General features: G+C 41.1%; 1 pseudogene; it reads right to left on the bottom strand.

The window, feature by feature from the left end:
* Positions 1–20,831, bottom strand: part of LOC132098534 (dynein axonemal heavy chain 2-like) — a 61,968-nt pseudogene that overhangs the window by 33,152 nt on the left and 7,985 nt on the right.

Here is a 20,831-nt window from a genome sequence, read left to right as displayed (position 1 = left end):
TTACTGCTTAATTAATAATTGTTCTTTTTGATGTTCAGTGACTCATTCTCTTTGGCAAATGTACCATTATTTATCACGCCAATGAAGCCCATTGAAACATTAAAAGGGAAACAGAGAGAGGAAGGGACTGCAAAAATCCAGAGACAATAGAGTTAACACTGTAAAATGTTATTCAACTTAGCCTAATAAAACTCTGAGAAGAACATATTGAAGTTTCAACAATCTATTTTACAGAGAAGACTTCTATCTTAAGCTATCTTAGGCTTAAGATAGAAAAGTTGCCTTTTATAAAGGAAATTTGGTTTCTTAAAAAAATAAAATAAATGTTGAGCTGCAAATGCTTTGTCAATACAAAAGGTAGGTATTTGTCATCCCAATAAATCAAACTATACTGAAATTGAAAAACTCAAAGAGAGCGAAAACGTGATAAATGGAAATAGAGGGGATTTGAGTTGTCAGTCAAGTTCAGAATAATGTGTAAGATAAGAGATGGAGATGAAGAGAGAGACAGTGAACATCAAAAAACTAAAGTCCGAATCAGTGTGACAGCCGCTACAAATCACAAAACAATGAGACATCCTAAAATTAAGAACAATAAATGACACATTGTTTTAATATAATTAATTAATATAATAAAAATGTATATTTTTTGAGAGACACAACAACCCAAGAAGTAACTCTACATGTGTACATGGACCAGTACTTAAGAAATATCAGAACAACACATCCTTTGTGAACAACTTGAAAGTTTACTTTGGACAGATTGACGAATATTGGACTGTTCAGAGAACATGAGTACACAAACTGACAAAACACACACACAAGTGCCACCAGTCCCTGCTGCTTTAGCAGGCTGCATAGTGATCAAAGAGAAAGACTGGGAAAAAAACAAGCTATGTGATTTCCTGTGATACTCAAGAGACTGGTACAGAGACAGAGAGGGTTTGTGGATAGAGACCAGACTGGACGAAAACAAGTCAGCAAACTTTTCCACAACCATTTCACTTGTTCTTTGCTTCTTTCTCCTTTGTGTTTGTTCTTTCTTGTCATATCAGGATTCATTGACTATCTTTCCCCTGTCTCAGCTGAGAGTGCTTCTGCTGATGACACACCTGCTATCTGCTATATATTAATGAGAAAATAAATTACATTATCCATCAAGAATTAACTGAAAATGGGCATCCTATGTGAAAAACTATGAAAGATTTGAATGCAAGACCTTTTTTAAATTTATTTGCAATAATTGCGTGAATCTTTATTAAATGAATGTTAACCTGACTGAGATTAGCGATTAAAGTCCACTGCTTCAGAAATCTACCACAGACTTCTGTCTGTATTCATATATATTTGACTACAGGGGTGACCCTAACAAAAGAAAAAATATGCAATATTTTGTTTCCTATCTTTAAACTCAAGTTAACTTGAAAGCTTACACAGGGTACACTTAAACAAAAAAACACAAGTACAAAACAAAACACACAAACCAAATAATAAAATGAATCAGCAACGGGAGAGGAATCAAATAGAGGTGGAATCATACAGTGATGAGAGTCTGATACACAGGAGACTCAAGCTGTGTGTGTGTTATATGGAGTGAAAGTAATGAGGAAACAGGGTGGTGATGTTTGCATAGAGAGATAGAAATAGGCACCAGAAATAGATATGAAAAGAGGGAGTTGTTGAGTCAGATATGAAGGAGTTAGGAGACGGAGATGGAGACACAGAAGTAAGATGGGAGAGAGAAAGGGAGGATGCAAATAGAAATGGCAGCCTGAGTCACAGAGAGAGCAGACAACAAGATGGACCCCCAAAATGTAAAGAATTACACACACTATGCAGAAAGTATCCAGAGATGTTAACCAACAGAGATTTAAACTCACACACACACTCATATGCTAACATCAGTATTGCCAAACCCACACAGACACACAGTCACCGCAGGTACCCAAATCCACAGAGAATTAGACAGGGACAGGGACAGGGACAAGGGCGAAAACACTGGAGGGAGAGAGGGAGAATTAGACTATGTTCAGAATGGAAAGCTACTGTACCTTACTACTTACTGAATATTACTCCGTACATAGTGAAATCTTACTACAATTTTAAAAATAGAATATAAAAACCTTTTAAAGTTCAGAATGGAATACTAGTGTAGTCATTATAAAAATGAGAAACATAATGCAGTAATTAAGAATATTTGGAATGGAAAAAATTGTGACAGCACATATTGTGCAATAGTATCATTCATTGTTGTCACTTGTCACTTGACTTTCAGTGAGTGCCATACAGTGGTCATCAAATCAGCTATTAGGCCACTAATACAGTTCACTTGAAGGAGTGAATGAAAATGAGTAAGTGACTTTGGACACTGATTACAGCGGAAAGACTGGCCCTTTTTTTCATAGTTTGTGCTTGCTGTTTAATAAACATTTTGGCAAACTGGCAAATCCAGTAGTAAGATAATGATGGATTTATCTTGAACACAGTCATGGAAATCATGCTTAATAACTCTAATTAAACAATTTAATAATCAATTTACAATTAATTTATATCTGTATTGTATTACACTGTACGTAGTGGATGAGCGCTTTGTAAAATGAACGAATGGATGGATGATTCAGCTGCAGGTGTCATCTTCTGGCAAGAAATGGCAATTCATTCGGCATGTTAATCTTACAGTGCATTATGGGTATTCTCTACCCTTTGAGCATACATCAGTTGTACACTTGTTATTAATGTGCATTGTGGGATTTAAAGGGTGTACTCGATGATGCACAAAAGGAGGTAGAGCTTTTTCGCATTTGGCTCCCAAACTCTGGAATAGCCTTCCTGATAATGTTTGTGGTTCAGACACACTCTCTCAGTTTAAATCTAGATTAAAAACATATCTCTTTGGCCAAGCATTCAAATAATGCATGTCATAATTTATGACTGCAGTTGTATCTGATCAAATGTGCATTATTATTCTTTAGCTTGGGTTAAACTAATTAATTTTACTTGGTTGAAATAGCAGCTACGGAAATTATGTCTCTATTTGTTTCTCTGGTTTGCCACGGGATGTAACTAGGATTTACACAAGCTCCAGTCTGGATCCAGAACACCTGAGAAGAGATAATGCTGACCCTCAGAGGACCTCAGATGATGCTTACCCTGAAACAACACACAGAACCTACAAATATTGCTACAAGTGTGATGGCATCATATAATAATTGCTGTTAATAGTGTTCATCGTCTGGTTGACTATGTCTTGTATTCACTTTTCTGAAAATTCCAGTCATATGCACATAAACTGGGTCACAACTGATAAGCTACTACTAAATATTGTAGAAACTAAATTTTCTGTAAAGTTGCTTTGCAATGATTTGTATAGTAAAAAGTGCTACACAAATAAACTTGAATTAAACTGAATTGAATGTCAACTAATGTTTTGGACACCACTAAAAATGGGGCGATTTCGGACACAAGGAGGATTCCCCATTTGTCGTCCCAGCAGAGGTTAGTTCCAACTCTAGTTAAACCCACCTGAATAAACTTATTAAGCTCTTTAAGTTTCCTTGAAAATTGCAGCCAGGTGTTCTGAAGCACTGCTGGAAATGAAGTAAGAGTAGTATACTATTTCTTACATGTTATAGTTTGCAGAACAAAAGGAGAAAACTTGGATGGCATGTAAACAGAGAAAAAAAGAGACTTTGACAACATCAGCAAAGCATAAAACAGTCTGTCAGACCTCACCTGCATCTCACTTGCACACACACACGCACGCACGCACGCACGCACGCACGCACGCACACACACACACACACACACACACACACACACACACACACACACACACACACACACACACACACACACACACACCAGACACATCATTAAAGAAGGAAAACCTGAGAAACACATATTTCCCTCACACTCACCCTCACCCCCACCCCACTCTTCTATTTTTACCCACATCAGGATGAGACATGTGGAAAGGGTTACAAAGAATGAAGGAGGTGAGGAAAAACAACAGAAGTGAAAACAAAAAAGATCAGAACAAACATGAACACTGAACACACGGTTTTAGACATGAGGAGACTTGGTGAAAAGACAACTGTATTAAAAGCACAGCGTTGAGTGGCGCTTCTTTAGCCATAGCCAAAGCAACTGTGAAAAGAAAGAGATCATAAGCGGCGGCAATTAGCGCTAGCTGCCGTCTTGACTATGCCATCATTTTCAAAACACCCACGGGTGAGCCGAGAGTCAGTCAGGGGGGCTTTTAATGAGTGTTAAATCCTTGTTGCCACATGTTCTCTTAGCAGCGAAGAGTGTTTAAGAGAAACTCTGTTGTCTTGGTGGTTAATGTATCGGGTGCTGAATAAACATGGCCGCTGACGGCAGTTCATTTTCATGGTAATGAGGGATAGAAGGTTGGCGTAGCCTTTTAAGCTCTAGAACAGCTGTTGCAAAGACATTTGTTTCAGAGGCATGATCTTTGCCCTTAAAACTACTCATGAATGGAAACAACTCATTTAGATAAAGCTAAAGGAGACATTTTTGTTATTGAGGAACCTTGCAATGACCTGTTACCCTTTAGACAACATGAAAACCAAGACTGCTAGCTATTGATCTAGAGAAAGGGACGGAGAGACAGAGGTTAAGATAAAGGTCTCACTCGTATGCAGGGTGCTAAAGGCATTTTGAAGGGTTCTCCATGTGACCGTCTTGCCGCTGCTCGTCTTCCCCGCAATCATCGAGGAGTGTCGGGAGTTGTTGGTCTCGTACAGTTGAATTACCTATGTCACAGTGAAGGGGGTCACCTGGAGACCATTATGTTGAAGTTCTGCCTCTATAGCTTCTTTCAGTTACAGATAAAAAGAAAGAAAATTCGTTTAAGACAGAGTAATATCTTACAGTATAACCAAATTATGTGCTCATTGCTTCATAACATTGCATAAACTCTTTCTAAGTTATAAAAACATCCATTTGGTGGAGGTCAATCCCACTGAAGCACTAAAGACAAATGAACTGGCAAGAGGTGGGCGGCCATCTTAATAAAAACACCCGCTGATACTGCGCCCCTGAGTGATGTCACACCAATCAGAACTGCTCCAGAGGCACTAAAGCAGCCATGCTAAACTCTCAGGTTAATTTAATCTCCCTCTCTAAATTCTCTCGACTCGTTAAACAGATGGAGAGGAGGAATAAAGGAACGGCTCTGAGGCGTTTGTGCTGGAGTAAGGTAGAGATGAAGATGCAGGATGGGTAATATAAAACAGCAATAAAAACACTGTATGATGGGCATGCATGGAGGCAGAGAAGGAGAAATACAGTACTACTGTGTGTGTGTGTTTCACACTGTGTCTCCAATTTTGTCCTTGTCGCATTTGATTGTGGAAGAAGCAGGAGGCAGCTGTGCAGATGTTCCTGTATCTGCCTTCTATCTCTAAACCCGAGACACAAACACCATAAACTCTTTCTCAGAAACAATATTTCTCTCCTAGACAGACTGTATTCCGTAGAATAGGTTTAAACACTCCATAAGTGAGATTTACGAAACTTTCAGAATTGGACAATGCATTAATCAAAGCAGGCAAAACAACTTAGCCAAGTTTTGAAGTTCTTAAAGATGGTTATTTTGAGAAGCAAATATATCACCTAAACCTAATAAAAGTTTGGCTTTCCATTATTCTCTACTTCTTACCTACAGTTACAGTACAGTTTGCAAAAGAAGAAAGATCACTGAAAGCATTGAAGTCAAGCATTGCTCTACTGTACAACCAGCAAACAGACCAGGATGACCAGTACGGGAGACCAGCTAAGACAAATGACCCTGCCTACATTGTGAAGCAGGGAGTGTGGAGAAAACAATAAGTAATTTATTTCTAGGTGGACTTTTATAAATTTAATGAGAATTATTGGCACACACATTATACTTTAAGGGCACATAGTTAAATAGGGATCTCTATAAATCTTCAGTTCACAGATCAGGCTGTCTTGGCTTTAAAACAGCAACCTTTGCAGTGCTTGTCAGGATATTTATCCACTAAGCTCCCCCTAACACCTTTGCATTGGCCTTTATCTGTATTAAAGAAGCAGATTTATGAATTGTGTACAGACAGGGCAGGAAAATATCCTCAGGCTTTAATGGATCTTTTGAAAGGTGCTTCAGTGAGAGAGAGAAAGAGCCGGTGTGAGGGCTGTTCTCTGAAAAATAGGATAGGTATAATCAAAAACACACAAAAAATATAATTTTAAGAGCTGTGAGTCAGAGCACACATTCATACACAAATACACAGAGACTTTCAGTGGCTTTATGAGTCCATTTTGAGGCCAGATGCATGATGGGATAGGCTAGTCGACAGTGGGCATCTCCACGGCAGGGAAAAGATCCTGGATGAACCCATTAAACATTGCCAGATCAATGGAGGTGAGTTTAGCGATGTTCATGTCCTTCATAGACATCAGAAAGATCTGAGGTCAAAGGGTAAGAAGAAAAAAAGGTTATGTTAAATTAGCTCAGCACAAGAGTACATCTTCAAAGCTGAGGCAGGCCAGCTTCACTTGACCAAATGTCAAACTTAATTTATGGGCAGGAAACTGCGAAATGGGCCTCAGATACATCTGAAAACTCTTCTTGCTCTTCGGCTATCAAAAGCAGTAGTCTTACTGCTTCAGAATGACATTTATTTTAACAAGCATACCTTAAACCTGTGTGAACCTTTAAATAAACATGGGGCACCTTTTACAAGGGGGATGATAATCAGGTAGAAAGAGGACGAGAGATAGAGAGTGGTGAGCTAAGCACTCATATGAGGTTTATGAGTCCTTTTCAACTTCTCTTTTAAGGTTTTGTCCCCCTTTGATACATTTTTTATCATAGCCAGAGAGGAGCACATTTAAGTGACATGTCCCTGTCAGCATTAACACTTTCTTCACAATGAACATACACTGGGACATATTCAGGTAAAGCAGGTCTCTAAGAGTAATGTTTCTAGATTTATTGGATGCTGCAGGTCTGTGTCTCACCTCTTCATCGACAATGTCAGGGCGAACTCTGCGCTTCTTTCCAGCAGAGGTGAGAGCCTTCAAGCCAAAGTCATAGTGGTCTTGTTTAGAACAACAGCTTTACTGCCAGAGAATACAGAGTGAAGACTTTCTTAGCCAACACCTGAGAGAGAGAGAGGGAGAGGGAGAGGGAGAGGGAGAGGGAGAGGGAGAGGGAGAGGGAGAGGGAGAGAGAGGGAGGGAGGGAGAGAGAGAGAGAGAGAGAGAGAGAGAGAGAGAGAGAGGGAGGGAGAGAGAGAGAGGGAGGGAGGGAGAGAGAGAGAGAGAGGGAGGGAGGGAGACAGAGAGAGAGAGAGAGGGAGAGGGAGAGAGAGAGAGAGAGAGAGGGAGGGAGGGAGACAGAGAGAGAGAGAGAGGGAGAGGGAGAGGGAGAGAGAGAGAGAGAGAGAGAGAGAGAGAGGGAGGGAGGGAGGGAGAGAGAGAGAGAGAGGGAGAGAGAGAGAGGGAGAGAGAGAGAGGGAGGGAGAGAGAGAGAGAGAGAGGGAGGGAGACAGAGAGAGAGAGAGAGAGAGAGAGAGAGAGAGAGAGAGAGAGAGAGAGAGAGAGAGAGAGATCAAGAGACTGAGATTAAAAGTGCAACATAATGTATCTTTGAAACAAATACAGTGGAAATATAAAGAGAGCAGTTAGCATGAAACATCATTCACAGCCCATTAATATTCTCAAGCAAAAATGAATAAACAGGGAAGAAAAATTAGGCTTACAGCTAATTTTGTTTGCTGAGAATCGGTTTGATTGTGAAAAGTTTACTGATGAATTTTCCACAGTAAGATCAGGAACATGCGGCAAGAAAGTAATAGTGTCTAAAAGGTTTTCAGTTCTTGTTGACATTAACATTATAGAAATTTCTTAAGGGGATAAGAAAATGGATTATGTGACCTTAAACTCCCACAGCTAACAGAAACCATGAAAAGAGATACCGCAATATATCTGACAGTAATGTAGTAATACGTCAGGCAGACAGGTAGAGAAAAAGCATGAAAGGGAGCGAGAGGGGTGTAAACGAACAAATTCAATAAACTTTATTGCATTTTTTTTTCATTTACGAAGGAACAGAAGTCAAGAAATCAAAAACAAACAAACAACAAAGTCAAAGACCTAAAGAAAATCACAATCAGTATGTTTTGTATTGTATGCCATTGTTTTACAGCAGGTTTTTGAGGCAGCTGTTGTGGATTTGTTGATGAAAAGTTGATAATAGTAAAATAATAAAACAAAAATAATAATAAATAAAATAAAAAATATTTTAAAATAAAATAATATAAAAACCATGAAAAATGTTATTTGATCACCTTCATGTCATGTGACATAAAAGAACATAAAATTATTGAAATTTTGGGGAAACATTGTTTAACAGTAAATGTGTGTTTATTAATTTATTGAGTTAAATTATAGCCATTAAAATTCCAGCAACTTAAAAAAATAGAAAAATAATAAATAAACAAAAATAAATAATAAATAAAATAAAATGAAGAAAACTTAACATTTAATAAAAAACAAATATTTCTGGCAAATTTAATAATGCATAGCGAAAAATAAATGTTGGCTTGGCAAGTAAAAATTTGAACATGATTTTGCCAGGAGCGTGAAGCTCTAAATTTGCTTCGATACACGTATATGTCTATTATGCAATTGCATGTCAACAATCATTCATTAAATATAATTGGAAATACAATAACTGAAAGCACAATTGTTTTGAATTAAAAATAATGACAGACAGACAGACAATACTGTGAATATGTAACAGAATGAAGAAGCCAGTGTGTGTGAGGTAACTGTGTCAGCTCCGTTTCCACACTGCCCACTAACAGTCTTACTTATACAGACACCAACGCTCATGCGTGCGCACACACAGAAACACGCCAGAGTCACACTAGGCTGAGCAGACTATGGACTCGCAGGGGACGGTCATTTCGCTGTCAGTTATGGCTCATAACACCAAGACTTGCACACTCCGGTGCATCGTGGCAATACTTTCCTGCTCTCTCTTTCTCTAATGTTGCCTGGCATTGATATGTCCATTTCCTTTCATTTGCAAAGGTAATAGTTCTCTCTCTGCAGCACAGAGTGATTTTGCCGTATTGACTATGCAGAGGGGTGTCTGGATGAGGGCCGAGTATTCCGGGACAATCAAATCTGCCATTGACATTCTGTGCTTGGCTGGGGCCGGTGCTGGTTCCCTTCCCAGCTCTCTTAATCTCAAGTCCATTATTTGTAATTCTGAGTCCAATTCCCCATGCCTGTGCTGCTGCCAGCCGCCGGCCTGTGTACGGCATCAACAAATGAGACTTCCCATTTGGAGCTCACAGGCAGGGGGAAGAGAGGGGATGCAGCCAGTGGAAACTTGTGGGATTTGGTCAACCACAGGGGTGTGTGTTTGTGGAGTGTGTGTTTGAAGGGGTTGGATGCACGTCGTTCGGATGTCTCTCGTGCAAATGCATGCATAAACACACAATTGGCATGCCTGCTGTGTGTTGGAGGTAATCCGATGGCAGGATCGGCCCCCTGGAGTGTGTAAGTGTGTGTGTGAGCCAGTTCATCTGTGTTTGCCTAACTGTGTTGATCTATTCCATCTTCAATAGAATCTAATATCCTATAATAACTGGCACTCTCTCCTCTTTCAACAAGTATTAAATTCGTATAACCTCGAAGAATTTGCTAAATTAAAAAAAGATTAATTACTGCATATGCATGATGCCTCAAATAATGCTGCTTTTTGAGGAGAGGTGAGTTATCACTGCGCCAAGTGATCAGACTTTGGACATTAAAACGGCTGAATCATAAAGACTTGGTGTTGGCTTTTTTGAAATATATTTGTAATTAACCACCAAGCAACCTCTTAGAGTACCTGAGAAACCATTTGGCGATGCCCTAGCAACCACTCTGAACATCATATTAGCAACTGCTATGCATTGTATAGCATTGCATATACAGAATTTTATAAAATATACACTACCATCCAAAGGTTTGGGGTCAGTACATTTTTGTTTTGTTTGAAAGAAATAAATACTTTTATTCAGCAAGGATGCATATAATTGATCAAAAATAAAACAAAAATATAGATATTTTAAATAATTACTGATCTTATGAGCTTTCTATTCATCAAAGAATCTCGAAGAAAACCAAAAACATATTAAGCAGCACCAAATCAGCATATTAGAATGATTTCTGAAGTATCATGTGATACTGAAGTCTGGAATAAATTATATATTAATATATAAAACAGTTTTTTTTAATCAAAATAATATTCAAAGGCAGTGTTTACTGTGACTGGAATTTAACTAGAATATGAGAAAATGTTTTAGCACTGACACTTAACCATTAATGATTAGGCTTTAACATGGGAAAAAAATGCCTCTCTTTTGCTCTCAGGGCTGTCAGTAGATGAGATTCTCAAATGAAAAGATCCTTTAAGTGTTCATTTTTTGTTTGAAATAGCTAGTGTTATTCATGACGTGTGACCATTTAAAGCTTACAGAATTAAAGAATTTTCAGACTGAATATGAAGTGTTATACGTGTGTGAGTGTACCTTGCAGTTATTGAAACCCTCTGCAAAAAGCGTGATCTCATCTATAAGGGTGGAATCTGGCAATACCATAAAGATCGGCTGAAACATAGACTTCAAATTATCAGGCTGCTCAGTGCCTACAGATGTCACAGTGTCTGGGTTGTGTTCCCTGGGTTTCCACTAGGTGTCCTCCTTTTCCACGGTGTCTGTCACCTTATCACTTCCTGTTCCCTTATTTGGTCACCTTCCTCCTTGTTTGAGTTAATTGATTGTTCCCCACCTGTCTCCAGTTCCCTCATCATCCTTCTGTGTATTTATACCCGGTCTGTCTGAGTCTGTGTCACGGAGTCCTTGTCTAATGTTTGATGATATCCGTAGTCTTGCCATTTCGGTTCTGTTCGGTTCTGTTCGGTTCTGTTCGGTTCTGTTCGGTTCTGTTCTGTTTAGGATACTCTGGTTTTGACCCTGCCTGGACTGTTTACCCTTTTGGATTTGCCCTCAATAAAACATCATACCTGCACTTGGATCTCTTCCGTGCTTCTTGTATCACCGTACTTGACAGAAGGACTCCGTCACCTTGAGATCCAGCGGTATGTCGATTAACGCTTCTTCCCCAGCCACCGAGCGGGAGAGAAGCAATCGGTTTGAGGGAACCCGCCTGGTCGTGTTTCGCGGGACCAGGGGAGGTCGACGAGGAGGAGGTGGGCGAGAGGAAGCTCAGCATCGCTCTCCACCATGGCCCCCCTTCGACTCGGGGCTCACGTGGGAGGGACCAGAGCCGCCGTCTCACCAGGGCAGATGGAGAAAGTCAGCGACACTGCCCATGATGGCCGCAGGTCCAGCACCATAGCACAAGAGGGCCGCCAACCCAGCATCGCTGCGGTGCATGGCCACCAACCCCGCACCACGAGGCAAGATGGAAGCCAGCCTCACACCACAGTGCAAGATGGCTGCCAGCCCAGCGCCACAGCACAAGATGGCCACCAGCCCAGCGCCACAGCACAAGATGGCCGCCAGCTTAGAGCCACAGCACAAGATGGCCGCCAGCCCAGCGTCACAGCACAAGATGGCCGACTCAATGCCTGAATCTCCAGACAAGGTGCCACCGACTCGCCATCATAGAGGGCGGAGGAGGAGGAGACAGTCGTCTACCATTCCTCAAAGCCCGGAGAACGTTCCTGAGCGGGCCGCGGGCCGCGGGCCGAGGCGGTGCCCGATGCCGTTCCGGAGGCCAAGGCGGTGCCCGAGGCCGTTCCGGAGTCAAGTCAGATTCTTGTTGACCTTCCCAAGTCAAGTCAGGTGCCCGTTGACTTTCCTGAGTTGAGTCAGTTCCCGGTTGACTTTCCAGAGTTGAGTCAGTTCCCGGTTGACCCTCTAGATTCGAGTCAGGTGTTCATGGACCCTCCAGAGTCAGGGTTAGTCACCGTCGACCTTCCAGAACCAGGGTTAATTACCATTGACCCTCTAGATTCAGGGCTAGTTCCTGTTGACCCTCCAGAGTCGAGTCAGGTTCCAGTGGACCCTCCAGAGTCGAGTCAGGTTCCAGTGGACCCTCCAGAGTCGAGTCAGGTTCCAATGTACCCTCCAGAGTCGAGTCAGGTTCCAGTGGACCCTCCAGAGTCGAGTCAGGTTCCAGTGGACCCTCCAGAGTCGAGTCAGGTTCCAGTGGACCCTCCAGAGTCGAGTCAGGTTCCAGTGGACCCTCCAGAGTCGAGTCAGGTTCCAGTGGACCCTGGACCCTCCAGAGTCGAGTCAGGTGTTCCAGTGGACCCTCCAGATTCGAGTCAGGTTCCAGTGGACCCTCCAGAGTCGAGTCAGGTTCCAGTGGACCCTCCAGAGTCGAGTCAGGTTCCAGTGGACCCTCCAGATTCGAGTCAGGTGTTCCAGTGGACCCTCCAGAGTCGAGTCAGGTGTTCGTGGACCCTCCAGAGTCAGGGCTAGTCACCGATGACCTTCAAGAGCCAGGGCTAGTCACCGATGACCTTCAAGAGCCAGGGCTAGTCACCGATGACCTTCAAGAGCCAGGGCTAGGTACCATGGACTTTCCAGAGCCAGGGCTAGGTACCATGGACTTTCCAGAGCCAGGGCTAGGTACCATGGACTTTCCAGAGACAAGGCTGGTCACCGTTGACCTTTCAGAGTCAAGTCACCGGTGATCTTCAAGGACTGAGTCAAGTCACCGGTGATCTTCATGAACAATTGCCAGTCACCAATGATCTTCGCGAGCAGAGTCAGGCCAGCACCGATCCTCTGGAGTCCAGTAAAAACACCAGGGGATTACCAGAGCTTCGTCATCCCGTTGGTCTGGCCGCACGGAGGTCTGCTCCGCCCTGGGGGGCTCTCGCCCTGACTACACGGTTGTGGTGGTCTTCTGCTCCGTCCTGGGGGGTTTCCTCCCTGACCACACGGTTGTGGTGGTCTTCCGCTCTGCCCTGGAGGACTCTGGCTCTGACTACACGGTTGTGGTGGTCTTCTGCCCCGCCCTGGAGGACTCTGGTCTCCACCACACGGACGTGGTGGTCTTCTGCTCCGCCCTGGGGGGGCTTCATGTTGTTGTTTGTTTTTTGTTTTATGTGTTCACTTCTGTCCCTGTTCCCCTCTGTTAGTCTGGCCCTCCATCCCGACCCCCCATGAGCCTCCACCTGTCCGCCTCCCTCCTGGTCTCTATTTTGTGTCTGTCTTGGAGCGTCTGGGAGCCGCTCCGTAGAGGGGGGGTACTGTCACAATGTCTGGGTTGTGTTCCCTGGGTTTCCACTAGGTGTCCTCCTTTTCCACGGTGTCTGTCACCTTATCACTTCCTGTTCCCTTATTTGGTCACCTTCCTCCTTGTTTGAGTTAATTGATTGTTCCCCACCTGTCTCCAGTTCCCTCATCAATCATCCTTCTGTGTATTTATACCCGGTCTGTCTGAGTCTGTGTCACGGAGTCCTTGTCTAATGTTTGATGATATCCGTAGTCTTGCCATTTCCGTGTGTTCTGTTCTGTTTCATGTTGTTTTGGATACTCTGGTTTTGACCCTGCCTGGACTGTTTACCCTTTTGGATTTGCCCTCAATAAAACATCATACCTGCACTTGGATCTCTTCCGTGCTTCTTGTATAACCGTAAGTGACAACAGAAGAAACATACACACACAGAAACAAAAGGAACTGAGGGGATGAGAACCTCAAACACAGGCCGAATATGTACATATTCAACAACAAGTTTAAGTATTTGTGTGAAATACTTTGCTTTATTTATTTATTTATTTATTTTTAACTGGAAGGAAAACCCATCTATGTAGCTAAATGGGGACACCCTTTTGAATTATTCCTAATTTTATTCATAAAAAGACCCCTGGTTAGATTTGGCAAGATTTCAGAGGCATGTAATTTGTTGGCCCTCACTGAAAGCAAAGATACGTATTGGATATTTAATGAGGCAATTCACTACAAGTACAATTAATGATAACTATAAAGTTTTAATAATCGGTCTAATTCTATGAGAACAGGTCCACAAAACAACTTTAACAACACAGAGGAATGATGGAATAATTTTCAGAATGCTGATGAAAGATAAAAACTTTAATAGCCAATCAGAGTTCACCAGACTTTAATCAGCTCAAGCGTTTGAAGTGGCAAATAACATAACTACAACATATGCTTATAATAAAAAGAGCATTATTATTCATCAAGGTGGATGCTAATATGGTTATCTTTTTAGTTATCCATCTTGGTGTGAAGCAGCTATTATGGAGAGTGTGCATTTTGACCAATGAGATATCACTGTGGGCGGAGTTTTCCAGCAAATTGAGAGCTATGGAAGTGACAAAATAATCCTGTAACAACCATGGCAAGTTATGAAAAAAATAAAATAAAATAAAGAAAGACAAGCATGGAAGAGACCACATTTATCGCTTTCTACTTCATCATGTTTTATTGAATTTTTCAAAACCATTTTACCTTTAAAAGGACACCACAAATTTAGTTAATTTATGGGAAAATATATTTTCCTTAGGGCTAGGACAGAAATAGAGATAGACACATTGGCACACACACTGACACTCACTCAAATCACATGCATCCGTAAGCACATACACACATGGAGAAGAGACAGACAGACAGGCTTAAGCACATTGTCCATGTCCTTGAGTGGGCTTAAGATGTCACCCTCTCAACATAACAAACCCGGATTATATTCTTCCTTTCATTCCACTGGAGGCACTTTCTATGCTGATTTTCTGCGGCCTCTGAAGGCACACAACAGGAAATCCACCATTGACTCCTGACTTTACTTCCTAGCAGGACTTAATTTTGCTGCATAATTTTGAAGTGGAAGAAAATGTTTGCATTTTCTTTCTGTTATCACACAAGAGACATCTGTAGCTCCTCTCTCTCTGCCTCTGTGTGCAGGTGTGCTCTACTGATTTTGACTGATAAGGTTAATGACACAATCTCAGTCTCTCCGTATAATGACTTGGATAATGGCTCAAGTCAGATAACGACATCAAGAGTTCCCATAATGATTATTATAAACTAGCTGATCACATCAGTCAAATGCAGTGTTGACTGTCACGCAGGACAGAATATTGGAATATCGAGTATATCTCTAGTAATCTGAGAGTTATGGTATAATACGGGAGTGTAGGTGATTATATCTCAGATGGAGGTTATTTTTGTTGGTGGTGTTAATGCCAGGCAAAATACATTCAAGAGTAAGTCTAACACTACAGTATTTTACTGTGTGTTCTCTGATGAAATTTCTTAAAAAGCTTGATAGTATTTTATTTTATTGCAAATTTCATTGCAAAATAATAATTAAAAAAATAATAATAATAATTTATTTTATTGAAATGGATGAGTTGGACCAGAAAGTAAATTAAAGTAAACAACAAAGTGCTTGGCATATTGAGGAACTTAAAAAGCATCCCAGAGTGCCCCTTCATAAAGATGACTGAGAGAATTGGGGATGTTATTTATTTTAAAGAGAGTGAGCAGAAATGCAATTTACAATAAAGAACTTAAAATAAAGTTTCTGATTTGTTCACTCAGTTCATTTTTGGTCACCACATAATACTCATACTTCTAATTTGTGCAGTCTTTACTTTTTACTTTACGTTTTATTCTAAAATGTGCAGATAGAGAGAGAGAAAAAAAATATGTGTGTCCACATTTCAGACTGTGAGATGTTACGTTCAAGCCACCATGGGAAACTTTCCTTTTTTATATTCATGACATTTAAATGTTTTTGACATTTTTTAATTTTCTTTATTCATGACATTTAAAACTTACAGATTCATGCACAGAGTACCCCGGAATATCTACTACTATATTTTATTGCAGTGGATGGATATGTAACTGGCAAAATAAATCATTCTGGGGGAAAAAGATTGAGAATGACTGAATTGTTTTTGTTTTTATGAAGTGTTTTGTTTGTGATTTAATACTTAGATAGAGACATTGTAGTGATCACCTCCTCCCTATTATACTTTGACCATCCCATTATCCTGTCTCCCCCTAACCTTGTCCCAGTATAGGCGGAATTGGCACATCCAGTCAAAGGCACTGACGTCACAACAGCCAGCTTTGGCCAGTTTGCTGATAACATCGCAGGCGTGGACCTCAACGGTGACCAGGGCGACAATCTTCGAGTATTACTGACTTAGCATGGACACCTGGGCAACACAACCCAAACACTCATTATTATAAGACACACACCCAAACACAATGCAAACTAATTTTATGGATCAAAGGTTCCAGATCAAACCTAACCACAGTTACTACAAACACAGTCAGTAAACATCAGCTGAGACGTGTAATGTAAATGTATTTAACAACAAAAAATCCACACCTTCATAAAGCCCAAGAAGCCATGCTCTGAGACTAAATCTCAACAGGCCCGAGCCATTCCCTGTGTCTCACTAGCTTTGACTTATAAGATGTAATTGGATTAAATTCATTTGAGCTGCCTTCCTTAATTAAATTGTGTATCTAGTGCATCCTGTGCTCCAAGTACTAATACACATGAAATGAATAACTCATTTTCCAAAAAGGGTTCGAGTGAAGTCAGCAGTGTATTTGGAGTTCATCCACTAGTTATTAGCAGACTCGCACTGAATTGGTGCCCGCAGAACTCCACAGAGAGTTCTGCAGATTTCTGCAGAATCAGAACACCTGTCATTCCTTAAATTCTACAAATCCCCCACTAATAACACGGTTGTTAAATAAATATCTGGGCTCATTTTATTTTGATTTCAGCTACTAACAAGAGTGTAGTACTCTCAGCTTCATTAAACACCATGTTGTAATCCATTCCAGAGAATCCCACATATTTCCAAATTTAAACCGGGACAGAAAATGGGGGGAAAGTGTTTTACCCCACATCCAATGTAAAACAAACATTTTAATCAAACTATAAATCCATAACCACCATAACCATTATCATTATACCAAGAGAAAATATTTTTTTTTTGTTGGCATTTTCAAAAAGGATTCAAACACTTTTCTATCCGTCACTGGTTGGACAAACAGGTAATTGCTGAACAGAGAATGGCAACACTATTCGACTTAATTCATAAATTGCCCTTTCTGGTGTTTAAACCAGTGACCTTTAGATCAGCCCAAATCTGTAAGTGCTAAGCTGTTCTCACCTGTTTCTTTTTAAGTGATTTAAGGGCAGCTTTATCTGCTCTCTCTTTGCTGGTCATTAGTGCTCTGGTGACATCTGTGATCCACTGGATTTGGCTGGCTGTGATCAACATCTGTAAAGACAAGCAAAGCACATTTTGAAGTGGAATTACTGCATGCACACAGACACAGACACAGACATAGGCATAAAGAGACACACTCACCTGTCCTGGCCTATCTCGTATCCATTTGCCCTTCTTACCTGGCAACTTCTTGAGAGCCACAGAGCAGGTCTTCAGACAGTCCTTTAGAGTCCAGCGCATGGTTCACTTGACATCAGCTCAATGGAGAGTGCATTTGTCAAGAAAGTCTGTGTTGGACTATAGGATGGAAACACACCTCCACTGGCCCCTCCAGAAGAACGGGATCAGTGAAGTCAACAAACTCCCAATCAGCTGAGAACATCCCACTGGCCTCCGACTTGTTGTTATTGTTCACAACCTACACAACACACAAACACACACACACGCACACACACACACACACATGTCAGATAAGGGAGACATACAAAATGTCCCAAAACCAGAGGTCCCCAGGACCAGGATTAAGAACCACTGCAATAACATGACATAAATTAATTCAGTATAAGATTTTGGTGCATATAAACCTTATTGATGCTGAGATTTTTTATGTGGTCAAAGCACTTCTTGAGGTGTGGCTGCACAGCTTCAGGGTTGCATGACTGGCTCAGGATCTCCCAGAGGTCATCCTTAGACAGAAAGTAAAATCGAGGAAAGATCTGGCATTTGGTCTCCAGGTACATGTCCAGAGACTTCTGAGTCTCCTCTAACTTAGCGCTCATTTCTGAGAGCTCCTCTAGAAGACCTGAGACAACAGAAAAAAGGATATGTGTCCTTTATTGCTTCTTTAACTGATATTTGCAATGCAAAAAAGAAGTTTTTTCTGTTGAAATATGACCTTGACACATTTCATCCATCTGCCCAAGGGTGTTGCCAAGATTGCTGCCAAGTGAACTGGCTTATAGTTACTGAGAATGGTGAATTCCAGCACAGTCCCTTCACTACCTTGATGTTGTGTTCCTCTGAGAGCATTTTTGTCCTTGTCGAGTCGGTCCATGATTATTTTCCAACTGGAGTTGACATCATCAAATTCAGTCATTTCACGAACAAACTGCTTACGTATGTCATCTGCCAGAAAGATATTCTAAACAAAGAAAAAAAACAAAGAATGTGGTAGCGGACAACCAAAATGTAGAATAGCACAGAAGGGAAGATAAAACCGTTTGGTGCTTGGTTGGAGCCATCACAGGTGTGTTTACAAACATGCACACAGGAAATCTACGCTGACAGCCACTGTTTACTCTCCTCATCAGCTACGAGAGAACAGATGTGTGACTCTGAACTCCGCTATGTGTGTGTCTGTGTGACGCTAATCTTTACAGTGAGTTTGTGAATCACATGTAGAGCAGACCCCTGTGTGATCTAACACAGTGGATTGTGACTGGGGTTTATTAAAAAAGAGTCGGGTGTGAGGAAGGTCAGGAGTGTGTTGTGTACAGTATATGCCTGGAAAATGTTACCGTCGACTTTTAAAGCATAAGAGAAGCATTTGGATGAGTAATGTGCTGTATAAAACTGTAGGAAGTGCTGTGTGTGTGCGTACCTCTAGATACATCCATTGTCTTTGTAAAGTGAGGATCATTTCAATGACTTCCAGCTCCAGAGACAGACTACGTTCCCAGTGGTCAACTTCCTTTTCAAAAGCTTTGATGAAACGAGTTGCTTTCATTACAGAAAGTGTCACCTGGTTATCCTCCAGAGCCTGGAGCATGTCATCTGTTCCCCTGAATACACACACAAACACGCACACAGTTTAGAAGATATATTTGTAAAAACATCTCATGGACTAGTGGTTCTCAATCAGTGGTCAGGGACCCACTAGTGGGCCTCGCAACGCTTCCAAGGGTGCCAAAAAATGCTTAAGATTAATTACAATAATTATAAATAAAAATAAGCTAAAACAGCTAAAAATCTAGACATTTCTTTAATTTGTTTTTTAAACAACTGTCATTTTCATTCAAGAACTCGCGGACTCACAGAAACCTGCTATGAGGGAACTTACACAAGTGTTAAAAGTAATGAAAATTTATATACGGAGAAGTATTTTTCTAGTTATCTGAGGCCCTAAAATATTTTATAGCAGAAATTGCTATTTGTAAAAAAATAAAAAATAAATAAATACAATTTTTAAACTGGATTTATTACAAGAGAGAACCCTGGAATACATTCAGTTCATGAAACACAGAGAATTGTTGAATGAATTTTTGAATGAATTATATATATATATACAGTATAGGTAAAAAAAAAAAAAAAAAAAAAAGGTTGAACTACTGTCATAGACGCAACAGTTTTTTATACTAAGATAATAATTTTTAGTAAGCCTTACCCCCAAAATCTATTATTAGACTTGCTAAACATGATTTAGCTGATTTATGAGCATTTTAAACATTGAGCACTACTTCAAATGTCTGTTTTTTACAGGGTTTACTATATTTATGAAGACATTTTCAAATATTTGACCCTCATAAGTATACAGCCAAACCTGAACATGGACCCAAAGCATATTTATAAAAGGCAATATCATAAAGTGAAACGGAGGAAGGTAATACAAAGAGCTCGAGGATCAGCCAGTTAATAATTTCGACAAACTATCATACATCCCCTTCTATCTCGTGCACACACAGTTAGATGTATGAAGCAAACAAAAGAGAGGACAAAGTGAACAGCAGTGGCTCTCGACCCCCCTCCTTGGCATACTACGTTGCCATGGCAGCAACCGCATGCGCTGTCGCAGCCGTCTCCATGCCAACGGTGGAGCTATAGCCTCACTGCGGGGATGAACGGTGACTGCCGGCACCTGATGTCCACATGCACATGCACAAACACACACTCAAATATATTAACACAAGCATGCAAACCCACAGGACAGACACACAGTGTGTTTTACACTCTCACAGGCACAAAGCATGTCACACATCTCTTGATTTCTCAGATTGAAGCCGCAAGGGTGTGTGTCGTTCATCTCTGTTTGTCTCTGCCTCTCTGTCTCTCTGTCTCTCTGAGCTCTAACCGATGCCCCTGCATCCAGAGTGTGTGCACATGAGCCATGGAGAAGCACTCCACACACACTTTGCAAATCCAGGACAGCAATGTTAGTTTGTGAAGGGCACAAGGGTGGGATAAGAAAGAAAAAATAGTAAAGGATAAGTATAAATACATTAAAATAACATCTTCACAATCTTTTCTTCTCTTACAAGGAGGAAAAGGGCTGAGAGGGAGCACAGGGCTGATGGGAGAGAGTGAGTTTTATTTGTAGTGCATTACTGAGGAAAGAGAGAAAGAAGAAAGGCAGGAGTGCAGCAAAGGAGAAGAGAGTTCCAGAGAGGAGGAGAGAATAAGAAGAGGTGAGTGACAGTCGTGGGCCACCTGACCTCCAGAGCGACAACATGAAACGAGGCACAATCTCTCGCCTGCGGCACCTACTGCCACACACCCAGAGGAATAATCTGTCTGTTTTCGAGTCCAGGCAACATGACAGACACATATAGCATTCGACACACATCACTGAACCAGCGCTTGAGGAAAAACATT

This window comes from Carassius carassius, chromosome 2, assembly GCF_963082965.1.
Source record: "Carassius carassius chromosome 2, fCarCar2.1, whole genome shotgun sequence".
NCBI lineage: Eukaryota > Metazoa > Chordata > Actinopteri > Cypriniformes > Cyprinidae > Carassius > Carassius carassius.
This window is presented reverse-complemented; position numbering and strand designations above follow the sequence as displayed.